General features: G+C 37.6%; 1 long non-coding RNA gene across 1 annotated transcript in view; it reads left to right on the plus strand.

Moving 5' to 3' along the window:
* The first annotated feature begins 6,937 nt into the window (after positions 1-6,937).
* Positions 6,938-16,148, plus strand: part of LOC125324318 — a 73,146-nt gene continuing 63,935 nt past the window's right edge. Inside the window, exon 1 of the long non-coding RNA XR_007202926.1 lies at positions 6,938-7,016. This is a non-coding gene — a long non-coding RNA (uncharacterized LOC125324318). The remainder of the gene's footprint in view (positions 7,017-16,148) is intronic.

The following is a 16,148-nucleotide window of genomic DNA, read 5'->3' on the forward strand; positions in this document are numbered from 1 at the left end:
GCAGGTTACCCAGCTTGAGTCAGATATCATATTCCCAGTTTAGGGGCAAGATCAGAGAGACAATGTGAGGGCCACCAAAGGGTATGAATGAAGCCAATCTGTTCGCTGGAAGAAGGAAGTCTAACCAGTCTGACTTGAGCTATGTTCCACCATTCACTTTCAGGGTTAGGGAACACTATTTTGCTGTTAGAGATGTGCCACTTGGTTAGAAAGGTCAGGAGTGAGCTGCAGTAAGTATAGAGTAAAATGATGGTATCTACTCTGACTGAAGTTAAAAGGAGAATAAGGGATAAAATCTGCTCTAAGCTGCGTCCGGCCAATGGAAAAGACTTCTGCGGAGCAGGATCTATGGAAAACAGCCAGGGTAATCACTGATCACTAAGAATACTGTATCAAAGTCTACTGCCTCTCCTGAGCTGTGCTATGTGGAAGGAGAGCTGCCATTGCCTGTATTGTGGACAAGTCTGTAAGGCACACTTAAAACTTGCAAGTTTTACATCAGTGTGTCTAGCCTTGCAGCTGTTTTGAGGCATGACTGAAATGCACCTTAAGGAGCTGAAAGGCCACCCAGGGATATTTCAATTCTCATTTTGAACCTGAGGCTCTTGTACTACACTCAAAATCTGCTGCATCTTCCTCAATTTATTTGTCGATTTTGGAAGGAACCAGAGTAAAGTAGATTAAAGGCAACACAAAACCAGATTTGACTGCTTTAAACTACTGTATTTGCAGTTCCAAGGAGGAACCTGCAGGGCTGTAGTATGCATTAAACAAGTGCTGAGGTGACAGCCTTATCCATTACCAAGTCTCTACTTCTAGAATAAAAAGAGGCATACCTTAGACCACTTAGACTATATCCAACATGGTTAAAGGGGGGAAAAAATCCCCAAATAAAATTATAAAGGATATCACAGGCAGTTAACACACACTGGAAAGCAGGGTGAATGAAATTGAAGCGACAATGTAAAGTCTGACTCAAAGACAAGTATTTAATTAACTGCAAAAGTGCATTGAGACCATTAATAACCAATAGCAGTCAGAAAGTACTGCAGCTCTAAATGGTATTTACATTTTCATTAGTTTTGTGACAGCCAGTGTGTCGTGAGGAAGGTATAGAGACTTAGTGCAGGCAACTTATGTGTTGTTTTTTGGACTTTCAGATGCTAATTTTCATATAGTAATTGACTTCAGAATGTTTTATGTTCATCTGTAAATCAAGCTGCATCACTGTTCATAATCATCTTTTTAATATTACTCTTCATCAGAAGTCACTTTTGTCTTCTGAAAGAAAAAGCTACTTTTACAAGGTAAATTCTCACCTACAAGTTGGTTATATCAGGTACTTTCTCTACAAGTATGCCTTAAAAGTGTTTTATATATTTATATATATTTATAGACATTCATAAACCACAAAATTACAGGTATGCTAATGTTGGTAAATGTCATATTCAGAATACCCTAACGTTTTTAGATGGCATTTTTCTGGTATTTAGAGGGGGTTTTTCTGTCAAAACCTAGAATTGACAGAATTCTTTTGTCTTCATTGTAAAGGATATACACTTTCATTATTCACTTTGCATTAATAAAAGCCCTAAAGGTTATATGCAGCTTAATTTCTGTCACTTATTTAATATTCGGTCAAATAGGGTGAATTCAGCTCTACTCAAGAGAAAAGAATAAGTTTTAGATTGAAAAAGAAGAATGAGGATCATTTTTGTCAGACAGTCAGTCTTAGTCAGTCATGTTGTTAATGGTAGCAATTCATCTCCTGTCAACTAATTCTATAAATACACTAATACTCCCAAGGTTTTGAGACTCCAGTTAGAATGGGAGTTGCATTACTTCTGTCATGTGTACAGTAAACTGTTTCAGAGAGATAGATCATTTCTTGGCTCAAAGTTCAGCACTGGAAAATTAGAAATGTCCTGCTACTTTTGCTTTCACTAGCAGAAGTCATATTTTTCATTTCTATCAACAGTCCATTACATGGCTATTAAAATAAGAATTAATCATTGTCAGATGACATGTGTCTGTATTTCGAGATTTGGTGACAAAAAGAGTATACTGATTTAGTGCAATACTGAAAGTCTTTCATAATCATGACAACTAAATTTAACATGATTCATCATTATTGGGGAAGAAAAAAATTCCTATGGCATTTTCTCACATGGACATTCATATTATAAACCACAGTCTCTGTGGAGTTAGGAATCTCACCATTTTGACTTATGATGAGCAAATCCTGAGATGGCAGATCACCTATATTTTCATTTACCTACACTGGGATGAGCCCAACAAAAAAGTGCTGGAACCTCTGCAGGCCAGGAACTATTAACAAAAAGCCCTAACGTATATCACTGTGTCCCGCAGCCGTAGGGAGGAGGAGAGAAGATCCAGCAGGCAGGAATTGTGCAGCAAGATTGTTTTATTTAATTATTTTACAAACTCTTTTATAGACTTTTTTCTTCATAGTCTAATTGGACAAGGATCAACCACCCCTTGGGGGTGATTGGCTAGAATCCTAAAATATCCATTGTCAAAATATTTTCTACTGTACCATAAACAAGACTTTTCAAGGTTGCAGGTGTTTGGTTGTTTACAGAATTCTGCTACCTCTTCTGTGTGAGAGAAAAGTCTCTCACGGGCTTAGAAAATAGCAAGAAAATCCTTGCTAGCAGCATTTTTGTATCCACAAGGAACCAGTGTGGAATGCAGTTAACACCTCTCCTGCAATGCCACCTATAGATTCCATATCGCCTCATCTCCAACTCTATGTGTAAAAGCTGATCAACGGTAAATCCACCTTCAGTGATCCTCTTTAATGTCAACAATGAAAATCATGAATCATCAAGTCATCCATCACTAATGGCTATCCATCATTTCAGCCTCAGAACTACTCTGGGAAGATAACAGAGGTGCAGCCAGAGGATCTCTCAGTCAAGGATGACAAGACATTTAAAGTGTCATCATTTATATTACACTGAAAAAACTCTCCAGAAGAGGAGAAGTGGGGAAAAAAAGAGCTTTGTTCCAGGTGTATTTATGTAACAGAAATAAGCCAGCTGTTTTCCAGATAGCTCCCCTCCCAATCAGTACTCTCCTGTTGCTCTGTCCTAAAAGACCTGAGGTTTTAAACAGAAGGTGCTTAAACTTTGTTTGCTTATCATTTAGATTCACAATGCATGGGCTGGTTTTCACACGTTGGATACCCCAATATTTGACCTGTTGTTCCTAGAGGTAAAGAATCTGAAATTTTGCCCACAGAAAAAAGCATCTTCATGAAACAACCAAAAGTTTTTTAAGAAAAGGAACAATTTTTATCAGTTCAAAACATTAAAAGAAAATTTAAGGAACGTTCAGAGCAGCATATCTTTATCTCTCAAAATGGAGAGTTCATTTTCTTTGTGAGAATTAACATTTTAAAGAAATATAATTTATGCTGAGAGTTAAAAGTTTGGAGCAAAACATAGTGCTTTGAAATTACTAAAGCAGTTCTTTTACTTTGACGTGAAATTCATGGTCTACATTTTTGATTTGAGGAATTTTTTATCCTCTTTTACCATGATATTTTCCCCTCAACTTTGCTCTTTGATCATGAGTTGGATGCTTGAGCAGCAGTTTTGGAAAACCTTCACTCCTTAACATTCATGTGATGACAGTTTCTTGAACATGAGTGGTGCTGCTGAGTAAGAGCAAATGAAAGCTCTGTATAAATTACTTTTCGGCAACTGTGAACCATGTTACTGTTTGTGCAACTATCCATGGTTTTGGCAATGAATTGCAAGCCTGTGTCTAATAAATCCAGTGAAGTCTTTAATCTTTCCTGCTGAAATGCCAGTCAGTCATACCAAATGGAATAGTGGACAGTCATCAAATGACAACAAATGTGCAGTATGCTCTGTAATAAGGTGATCAACTTCATTTTAATCTGTGGAATCCTAATGAGTTAAACACCTCTATGACCTGTCCTGAATGTAGAATGGGTACTTCTGCAAACATAGATATCAAACACCAGCTTTTACAAAATACAAATTAAGCAATAAAGTAATTGTCTAGCTGAGTTCTCCTTTACTTACTGAGCTTGATTTCTAATACAATAAATCATTATTTGCTCCTGAGTAATCCTCATAATTTCTACTTGGTTTAATTTTTAATATTACTGGGAGCTGATATGAAAGCAGGTCAGAGCCTTGAGGAAGCTTTTGCCTGATTCTGGTGGGATGCTGATCAAAGATCTGATATACTTTTTAACTTCTGTCTTTTTGCATTAACTATATGCTGAAATTTTCAAGCCAGACACTCTATTGAAGAAAATGCTAGTGCACAAATGTTTCTCCTCTCCTACAGGAGGCCGAATTTCTGTACAGTACATACATGCATTGAGGTTTCAGAAAACAAGAAAAAGAAGCAAGTAGATAATGAGAAACCTCAGTAGTGTTTGAGGACAATAGTATATGGTGACCGCCTCAAAAAAGCAAACCTTTGAGCAAAAGGTGCCAATTATTCCCTTGGGAAAACTTACTTGTATAAACCATATCCATTAAGTTGACAATATGAAGTGTAAAAGGCAGAGTGCTATCAAGGTTTGACAATTGCACAAATTCTTCTTTGTCAATTTAAGGGGTTTTGCTATTCCACTTAGGTCAATAAAATAATTCAATCCATTGCAGAATGTTTATTCTGCCTCATTTTGTAAATAGTACCATGAAAGAAATGTGTACAAATGCTAGAGACAAGAGGAAGGTTTTAGTGTGGAGCTCAGCTGTGAATGAACCATGGAAAGTTTCGGTTTACATCTGAGTTTTGTATTATCTGCAGGAAAACTTCAACAGATCAGTAAAAAAAAGTACAGATTATGGTTCTGCAGAGTGGTGGCACATAAAATTCTCTTGACGTAAAAGTTTTAAAGAAATACTTTACACAAAAAAGTGCTCAAATTAGAATATTAGGGACAGATGCACCTGATCTCACAGACAGCCTGACAGAACAGTAGCATTTTTTATTGCATTCAAACTGTCACAGTAAGAGGATAGATCAATATTTCAACTCAGATTTTTTGATCTGGTGCAAGGAGCTATAAAGTCAGACTTAATGTATTCCCAAACCATCACCTGAGAGTGAAGTTTGTGGCCCTGTGAAGTTCGCAGCCCTGTGAAAGGCCAGTAAAGGGTTGCCAAAACATTTAAGTCCTACTCACCATCTCTAAATAGATCTTAAATTAAACCTCTCTTTTTGGAAAGTCTTGAATTAATCCTTGGTATTGAGAGAAATTTGCTTTCCTGAATGTCCAGATCTCATACTAGGAGGAAGGATAATACTTTGAACTGATCAACGCAGTCCTTGCCAGACACGTCTGGATACAGGCAGGACCATGCTGCAAGGCAGAACACCTATCCGTTCATCATAATACACAGCTTTTGTTCACCACCATGAATACTGTACTTCCAACTCACCCTGCCACTAGCACACAAGGAAAAGGTCAAAGAAGGAAAAGGAAAGGTTTCCATTATTTTTGCGGTTCACATTTGCTGTAGGTGCCTGATGCTTTGTTCCCACAGCCTATGGAGGATCCCTTAGTCCCTTTAAAAACAGGAGGAATTAGTCCAACAAGGTGTCCATGCCTGAAATTTCACCTCTTGAAAAGACTTGAGTCAAGTCAAGTGGCTCAGCAGACACAGCAGCACTGCAGAACTTTCAGTTTATCCTGAATGTGAAAAAGAAAACAGATGGTAAATAAGGTAAACATAAGGAAGTACAAGAATCAGGAAAAACAGGTCATATGAAAAAGGACAACAGAGTGGGCAGAGTAACACTGCAGACTTAAAGGATAGGATTTTAAGAGAATTCAGTAAAGGATTCCCCAGAGACAGAGAGGCGTCACACCCGAGATGTGATAACCATTCCAGACATGTGGAGAGTCAAAAGCAGTCAGAAGTGGTGCAGGAGATCTTGGGTGACTTGAAGAAGCCCATGATACCCTGTGGCTGCAGGAGCTGCTAGTAGATTATTGTCTCCTAATGTTGTTTATCTGCCTACACTAAAAATAAAGTGGAATAAGGAAGCAATTTTAAGGAGTGCTTGAAATAATATTGCCAGCTCTTACATCCACGTTAAAAAAGTAATTACTAATACCAGTAATACCTACAAGTACTGGAATTCAAGTTTACTAAAAGAGTAGTTCCTGTAATATTTGGTTTGTTTGACATATTATGCATTATTAATTTGACTATTTTCCCCTTTCCAGTTAAAAATATTATTTCCCTTGTTTGCAGTAGATAAAAAAAGAATGCACACATTAATAGTCTTAATATTTTGTTTTGCTTTTAGATAGTATTGTTAGAAGGACTTATAAAAACCTGAACTTATTTAAGCAACTGCAAAATATCTTGTTTCAATTGATCATGTCCCTGGAAATTAGTGTGAAATCCCCAAGAAAGGACATCTTATTTCATTCCTGTGGTGAACTACACATGTTTCTGTAATAAGGGAAAAAAAACGATTGTGTTAATTTTTTTCTGATTTTTAATGAATAAGTCAGCTTTTCTGACAAGGTTTTGTATTGTTATTTACATACATAATTTTATCCCATATGTGACTAACTTATTTCAACAGCAATGCACATTAAATAAAAAGGATTTTTTTATTCTAACATGAAATATATGCCTACATTTCTGTGTGTGACCTAAAGACTTCTGCTATATGACAAGAAAAAAGCAAAGTTTAAATGTCATGATCATCAAAATGTTGTTGGACTAACATCTTTAGATGAAGTCTCAACACAAACATTGAACTACACAGGAATGAAGAGGATAAATAACCATTTAATTTCAAATAGCAAGAATTTCAAGTGACAAGCCAATCACAAAAGACAATATGTATAAAAACTATTTCAATTTGGGAAATGAATAATAAAACATTTCATTTAAATTCCAGATAAACTGAAGTCTGGGACAATTCTACCTGAAGTCGGCCAGGACAGGATCTGGAGCTGAATCTTCAGAACTGTTTGGTGTCAGGTAATGACATTAGAAATGTCCAGCAGTTAGAGACAAAATGGCAGTCAAAGCAATCCATGAACACTTTGCTGAGTGACTGGAGCCACTTTGCTCCTCAAAGGGTGGGAGATGAACTGGAGTTTTACTGTTCATTTGCGTTGTGGCCACTTTCATTAGTCTGATGAATTAGACTACTGCAGCCTCATTGCCTTTATTAGGGTTGAACAAGTAAAAGATTGGTCACTTAGTGGCTAAGCAAACATTTAAATTTTCCCCTCCCACTTTAGGGTGTCTGTGCTGTAGCTTTCTCTAATTTCCACAACAACCAAAAGTAGGACAGCAGTTTGAGAAGGCTCTTCTGTCCACTGTACTGTGAAATCTGTGAGTGCATTTGTTTGTACATGCCAAACCCCAGATAAGCATGTGCAAGGATGTAATTGCATCTTCACCTGTCTGTTTAAGATGTCTGCTTTTCCACATAAGAATTTCCAATGTTAAGTTCTGTGAAATTCAGCCAGTCAATAAAATCTGTGATAATAAAAAATGCTGCATTTGATCATGGTCAAGGAATCTTAAACATATTGTCATGAGGCTGAGAGATGTCTTTGAACTCTGTTTTCTCATCTATGCTTATTACCTTTTAGGGTATCACTGTTCAAAATACATTATCTTGCTAGGTAAGGAGCTGAATTCACACTTTCTTTACATATAATTTGCTATAAAAGTAAAGAGAAAGGAAGACAAATGAAAATTTTCCCCCAAACTCATGAAGTTGAATTTTCTATCTATTTGACAGCTCAACAGTTTTTATTCTGCCAAGTTCTGTACAGGAGTTTTGGGCAGCTCTCTTCTCATCTTTTCTGAGATAAATGCAGATTTCAGTCTTGCATTTTAATGAGTTATTCTTGATTCCTTTTTGAGCCACCTGATCTACAGGCTCTGAGCAGCCTGTTTCAGTCACAAAAATGTCTTCCCTAGAAGCAGCACTGACTGAATTGAGTATGATAACTTTGAAATAGTGTGTCCTTCTCTGTGAACCATGAAGAAACAACATGCAAATGTGGACCATAGACAGGACATTGTACTACACTAAAGCCCTCTTTAGAAACAGTTTTGTGGTAGCAGGCCAGCCCTGTAAGTCTTCCTCTGACAGCAATCTGCATCTGATCCTCTTTTCATCTGCTCTAAATTCACCATATATGCACTCCCTATCTTTTTTTATCAAATGATGTGGTGATGTCCAGACCCACAGAACAGTGAATGACTTCTTAAAAGTGTTTTACTTGGTTAAGATTTGTTATTTAGAGTTCCTGGTCACTGATATAAAGTATACACACTATATATATATATACTACAGTGGAAGAAGAAGCTGTTCCCAGAAAAATGAATATATTCATTTACCTTTTTCTTCATCACCTCTATTGATTGATGAATGATGTTTCTCAGCATCTCCTTAGTTCCTTTTTCTTACTGCTGACTGTAAGTCACTGCAACTTACTGCCTTCCCTATTTTTCTGCTGAAGTGACTGAGATGTGCATCACAACTTATGGACGGGTAACCTCCAGCTCTGGCTCCAAGTTGGGATAGGTGTGCTTTGCTTTTTCCCCATGGTCCAGATGTCTCTTCAGTTCAGATAGCACTACTGCTTTCTTTCCTCCACCTTCTGCCTCTTTTATTCAGAGGAAAACAGTCAGTGCCAGTGGATAGTACACACTCTGATTTTATCTTCACGGTGTCAGGTGGAGTGTGTGCCAGCTCAGGGCTGTGTGGACCACAGTACAGCACACCTACACTGCAGTGTTACTGCCAGAGGCACCTATTCTGGTTCCCATAATTAGAAACACATTAGTTGCGTTCATCAAGAGGCCAATTAATGGCTGCTTCATCTGATATTCTGAGGGCAACTTTTCACTTTTCACATTCTGCTAGTGTAAGTTTCCTACAGAAGCATTAGAGGTAAGTATCGCTAATAAACCCACCTCTTTAATTTGTGTCCCAATGCTCTCCAAATAAAACAGAAGACAGTGATGCAAATATAGGAAGAAGAGCTCACTTAAGCTGACTAAAATCACTGGAGATGTGAACCCTTACAGGCAAACACAGTGCTTGTCAGTTTGCATCAGCTTCTGATCTGAGATCACCAGAAATAACACTGATATGCTCTTTTGACAGTCTCAACTAGCTGAGTTTTCAGCAGCCCATATATGCCTTGCCATGAATTTGGACACAGATGAGCAAACTTGTTTGTCCTTCCCCTTGCCGTTGTCACACACAGTCAGGTCCTTTAAAAATTCACTTGTCATAAGCAATTCAACTTCAGCTGCACATACCAAGGTCTGCCACTCAGGGTTATGTGCTGTCTTTAACGTCCTCATTTTTCTAGAGCAAAGTACAGGTACGTTCACCAATTTTTACGTTGCAGTTTACACCCCTACACTAGCAAGAAAGGATTGATCCAGTTGTAATGCTTGCACAGTGTGGCCAGAGTCCCTGGCCACTGATGGTCTACCAGGGAAAAGCACTTGCAGCTGCACAGAGCAGCCTAAACCTGCCTGTGCAGACAGCTGCACACCCTGGTGACCAGTGAAAACTCTGGAAAAAAACCTAAGCCTTCGAAAGCTACAGGAGCAAAAGCAGAGGGGGGAAGCACATATTCAAAGTCTCTTAGAAGTGTTTACGTTGAGAAAGACCCTTAAGGTTATGGAGTTCAGCCATTAACCAAGTACTGCCAAGTCCACCACTAAACCATGTTCCTAAGTGTCAAATCTACATTTCTTCTAAATACCTCCAGGAGTGGCAACTCCACCACTTCCCTGGGCATCCTGTTCCAGTGCTTGACAACCCATTTGGTGAAGAATTTTTCTTAATATATGTATCAAAACCTCCCCTGGAGCCTTTTGAGGTTGTTTCTCTTCATCCTACCACTTGCTACCTGGGAGAAGAGACCAATCCCCACCTGGCTACAACTTCATTTCAGTCAGTTGTAGAGGGTGATAAGGCCTTCCCTGAGTCTTCTTTTCTCCAGGTTAAATAACCCCAGCTCCCTCAGCCACTCCTCATACGACTTGTTCTGTAGACCCTCCACCAGCTTCTTCTCACTATTCTTTTCAGCAGACTTCCAGTGGTGCTCTGGTAGGGGTTAAACATGGCTTTGGGCTGAAAGCAGCTCACACAGCAAAGTACTGTGGACTTTGTACAAAGTACGTGAGTCACTACTCATGCAGTGGAGAAGTGTAATTTAAAGCTGTTTATGCCAGTCTTCTTGCACTTTGCCTGCCTTTTAGTTGGTCTGCTATCTCTCAGACTTGTAATTAAATGCAAATTAGAACCTCTGGAGTAGCATGTTCTACTGTCTACTCTTCATCTACACAAAAACAGTTGATGCTGACTTCAGTTTTGATACATTTCGTCAATCAGGGCTAAGGTATTTTCCTGAGCTCGTAAGCATTGATGTACCTGGGCCATCAGCAGCTATGCCAGGGCACTGCCTTGCCTGTCACCTGTGTCTGCACTGTGCATCCCTTCAAATTCCCTGCTTTTCCCCCCAGCACCTTTTTACTGGCATGGAGTGCTTTCTCTCAGCTTCTCCTGGTAATTTGCACAGGAAAACAGTCACTAATATAAATCTTACTGTGAAATATCTGTTCTTAAATAGCCTGGGATTGTCTTCTGTGACATTTTTATTCTATAAACTGTGATATAAGGCTTTATTGACACACATATCTCAAGGGTTACTAGCTAGCTAAGAATTTGGTGGCTAGTGGATCAGAACTGCCAAATGACATCGATGATCATCAGTGATGTCATTTGTTATTCTGTCAGAACAGAAACCAGATATACACAGATATTTTTCCTTGTTGTATACTCAAGAAATTGCAAGAGGATTAGTTGAGGCTTAGGAAAGCAACCTAGAGAATTCTGTGGTCTTTTGTACCTTTTAAAGCTCCAAAGAAATGCAATACAAAAGGAGTCTGAATTATCAACAAGTGCAAGTTCTGAATAAGCAGAATTAGAAGAAAACAAACAGAATTTCTTCATAGTAACAAACCTTTTCAGTTGATCCTTTACAATGGGTTTTTCATTACCTGATATCATTCTCCTTACTCCTTTGATCAGGCTGTCTCTTATCACCACAGTGATTTTGTGAATAATGTCAGATCCCATATTTAACCCAGCTTCTCAAATCGTTGTTTAAGGGAGTGTGACTGATCTTTTCCACCATGGAAAAAGAATAAAAATAAATTGTTCATTGTTGGTCTTTCAGTCCTGTTAATGTACTAGACTGAAGGTACTCTGCAGCATTAAGAAATGTTCTAAAAAATTCCTTCAAAACGAAAAATAAATGTATCTGTCAGGTAATGAATTCATAGGAGCACTCAGGCTAAGCTGTTAGGCAGATTTTTCAGTCCACATCTTGACTGTCTGATTTTGCTCATCAGCCCAGCTTCATCTCCTCTAAACAGTCTCCTGGCACTGTTGATTTTGCTCCCAAAAATGAAGAAGCAATGGGTTACCTGAGAAAAGCAGGTGTGATTGCCACAAAGTATTTAAACTTGAGAAAATAACACCTTTCAATCTACATCAGTGATCCAACAGCCCAGTTAACTGTCATCAACCCACATTTCTGCTACTGGGTTTGCAACTAAAAACAGATAGAAGCAGAGCTTGTGTGCATCTCCTCTCAGCAAAGTGAAGAATGAAGAGCAAAAAGAGAAACAGCAGGTTTTTTCTTTCTTGTATTAATGTCCTTTGCAGAATCAATATGTGATATCCCCAAACCCATCCACATGCATGGAAGGGGCTGACAGCTTCCATTCCAGGATCAGATGTACAGTATTTGAGAAACAGAGGTTGAAAAACATGCTTTTATGCAAGACAAAAAAATGAAAATTAATTCCTTTCTAAAGGATCCTTGTAGCTTAGTTATCTACATGAAGATATTAATTTGTAATAAATTAGAAGAGTTATAAAACTGGAATACTAGCAATGATCTGGGTTTTCCTCACCATGTGAATGGGATGAAGCAGGAGAAACCTTCTTTCCATTTGAGACAACTGTAATATTTTAATAGGCTTAAATGGACAGACAGAAAGACTTCTGATCTTTCCCATATCTCAGTCCAGTAGTCACAACTGATAATAACCAAATGATATCTCCTTTGAATTACTGCATTAGACTTGCAAGAGGAAAAAGAAGTATGATTGTACTATTTCTTTACACTGCAGGAGTGTTGTGAGTAGATGCTGCTTACTTTTTCCTAAGTAATCTCTTACAAAAAGTGTTATTTGTGGTGCCCCAGGAGCCAGAGACTGCACAGACACAATGGTGCAGACACAAGCAGAAGCCAATGCTCCAGTGCAGCCCACAGACCTCAACAGCATCCTGAGTCTGGGCAGGCATTTGCAGTGTGGACAGTCCTCATGGAAGGCATGAGCCCCTGACATCCCTCCCACTTCACCGTAGAGATGTGACATCACTGTCCTTGAGTTACTGGGTGGGAACAGGTCCATTATTTTTGCAATTTTAAGGTCTATAAACTAAAGAGCCCTGAAAATTTGCCTCCCTGTTTAGATTTAATTGACAAAATCGTGCTGTATAGACACATATTTCAATTTCAGATACACAGAAATACATCTTTGTTTCCATCACAAATACTATATGTATAATACATAACTATTCAAGGCACTTCTACTAGGAGAGCATAGTTTAGAATAGGTGTGTTGTTATCAGTTGGAGGTACAGCAGTGCATATTTGATGACACTTCTCATTACTGAAAAGGTTTCATCTCCATTTGATATTAATTGATGTACTTTTCATTGTCTTAACTCAGTTTTTCATTTACTTGGAAGAAAGGTTCTGGATGTAGATTAATTTCTAAGTGTCCTTTTTGCAGGAAAAAGATCTAAATTCTCTTGTATTTTGGGGGGAAAAAAAAGAAAAAAAAGTCATACCTGGTCTTCCTTCTTGGTTCCTAAATGCAAAACAGTCCATGAGGACATTAGAAAAAGCAGCTGCACCTAATGTGATGGGTTGCAAGCTGCTCTTGTACCCTGAGGCCAGGAGCTGCCTTGCTGAATATGCTTGTAATTGTATGAAATTCAGGTGCCTTTTTCAATTCACACACAGGAGTACTTGGGGGTAGTCATAATGTTCTCAGGATTCATTTAGAAACACTACATAGCAAACCACTCAAGAACTAGCATGACTCAGTGTCTGGGAGGTGTCATTCTACCCTTTTGTTCTCTAGACTGAACCTGAGCAGTGCCTTGCAACAGCTGATTCATTTTTTTAAAAAATACAGTCATGTTAACGAAATCTGTTCAAATATGCAGTGCATAAAGATTGATTAATTCAAGATGTTTGAATTTAGACACTCTGGTAGCTGTAGTAGCCCTCTAATTAGGATCATACAGGGTCTAATTTGTCTTTGATTAAGAAGGTACTCAACTAAAAAATCCCATGAATATGCACATGGAAAAAATTCACACACTTTTTCCTTAGCTAGATATTTTCAACCATGTAAAATATATAACTTAATTGTTGTGTAACCCTAATATATTTTTTCTTGTATCTTCTTTGTAAAATATTTTTTAAAAAATCACAGAAGTATAGTATCAGGAATGTTTCCTGTAAAAATAAAAAATTATCATATTTCCTAACCAGCAGGCATGTGTGTTTAAATCACAGCAGATCCTCATCAAACTTGCACTATCAATAATTAGAGGATATTCCAGTTGATCTAATGATTTTTTTCTTCAAAATTAATGCAAATATGGCTGGTAGGGTGTATCATATTACTGATGTACTCAGAATTTTAGTTTGCTTCACCCCATGCTCCTTGATGACTCAAGCCAGGCTGTCCACGCAGATTAACTGTCTGGAAATTTGAAGCATCTGAATTTGGAGGCCAGGCAAAAAAAATTCACAGAGGATGAACCACCAGTACATTCAATGCTGTCTGTTCTTACAAATAATTTTTGGGAATTAATGCATCATTGAAAGGGAGATGTGAATTGATGCAATGTGTAGGACACATTTTCCAAAAATCCATTAGAGAAAAATCTGTCTCTGAACCAGGCAAAAATTATTGCAGTACCAAAGCAGAGTGTGAGGACAGCCTTTGTAGCCTAACTGGCCTAACAGGTTATTTTACTGAAGCATAATTTTGCCACAAAACTCAGAGCTCAGAATCATAAAGCTCAGATGTTGGGATCCATGTCGCATAAAAGCACTTGTTTGGACACTGTACCTGAGACATATCAGCAGTGAAAGTAAAATATTCCACAGACAGTCTTATAAAATAAGATCCACATACTGCGCTCATACCTAGTTACGGTAGCACAAATTCTTGTTTTCTGTTTAGAACAGTAATAAGTGAGCTCAATGACTTGTTACTCTACCACAGCCATTTGTTAAATCCTTCCTTTTCCATACCCTGTATACATTTCTTGCCTTTACTGAAGATACTCCTCTTCCATAATTTAGTGCTGGAATCATGACAAATTAAGGACACAGACAAGACAAGATACCTAAATATAGTCATAGCTTGTACTATACTAACTTGAAAACTAGGCTCTCAGGAGCAGAAAGAAGTCCTTTCTTATGTTCTCTCTGCAGAAATGTTTGTCTAATTTTCTAAATTCTATTCCTACTTTCAGGCACATCTTTATACATGGTGATTTCTGCTTAAAATATCAGGGTGTTACACCTCTTTGAACTGAAAGAGTTCAACATATGTAGTACTCTCTATCATCTTAGAGATTAAAAAAGCAACCATGCAACTACAAGCTGTGGTTTGGGCTTATGTTTCAACATCACTGTTGGAGAAGTAACAGAACAAAGTTTCAAATAATTGTACAAATCAAGAAAAGGGGAAAATGCCTAAAATGGATGTCTAGCATTGCATTCTGCTGGTGGAAAATTGCCACCTTCACTACAAGGGATAAGAATAAAACCTTTCTTTACACAGCCATTACACTTATTGTAATGTCACTTGGAACCTCCTAAAACCAGCAGCATATAGGAATAGGTTCTGTATAATCTTCTGAAAGAGAATGCTAGAAAAAGGACAAAAAATGAAAAAAAATCCCCCCAATTTTCACTTAAAAGAAATAAAAGAGAGTGGTTCAAAAAAAAACCCCTATCGTTAAATAAAGAGCTGAAACTCGACTGACTTTTGAAGATGAAAAAGGTTAAAACATGCAAAAAGGTCATTACTTCAAAGATGCTCATGTTATTATTGAAAATATAATACCCAAACAAAGCAGCAGCAAAGCACAAGATGGTATTGTAACTATATATGAGTGTGTGTGTGTAGAAAAGTACAAAACAAAATAAAAGAGATAACCTAAATTCACCCACAACAGGAAAGTTTTAAAACACTAAGAAATTACTCCACTTTAGTAGTTACAAGCAAACCCTCAGGCTGAAATAAGGAACTGAAAACCCAAGGCAGGAGTCCACTATAAAAAACAACACTTTAGTGAATAATTTGCATGAACTATTCCTAACGGGACTATAAAAGTAACTAAAAACATAGCCCTTTTCAATTTGCTTTAAAAAAGCTGCTTATCTGCTGAAAAATTCATGGTGGTCCATGCATCATAAAATCTTAACACCAACTACTGCAAAGGCAGGATATTTTTGAATTGTTTCCTTAAGTACTTAAGGTTTTTTTGAGAAAAACCTCATCAAGACCTTGAGCAGCAGCTGGAGTAATGGAATGATTTAGAGTAGATTTTGAGATTTTTTTCTTTCTGTTCTTTTTTTTTTCTTTTACTTTCTCTTTTACTTAAATGCTGCTCTTTCAAATATGTGCTTTCCAGTTTATAAGCTAGAATGTATCTGTTTGCTTGATGAAACTTTCTGTTTACATTTAAAGCTTGGGTAATATTTAATGTGTATACAGTGGATTTAATAAACTGCAATCGTCTTTTCCATCTCTCTAAAATAAGCAAATCCAAATAAGTGCCAGCTACTTAAAATAATTTTGAATCCAAAGACCTGTGGTGATTTGAGTCCAAAAACCAGTTACATCAACATCAAATAAAGGGAAAAGATTTCCTGTTGGAGTATGCTCTGATGTTACTTGAAGTAGGGGCATGTAATGGTAAAGGAAGGGCTCTAAAACTAAGCCGGCTGAAGGAGTTTT

The sequence above is a fragment of the Corvus hawaiiensis genome, chromosome 4 (assembly GCF_020740725.1).
Source record: "Corvus hawaiiensis isolate bCorHaw1 chromosome 4, bCorHaw1.pri.cur, whole genome shotgun sequence".
Lineage (NCBI taxonomy): Eukaryota > Metazoa > Chordata > Aves > Passeriformes > Corvidae > Corvus > Corvus hawaiiensis.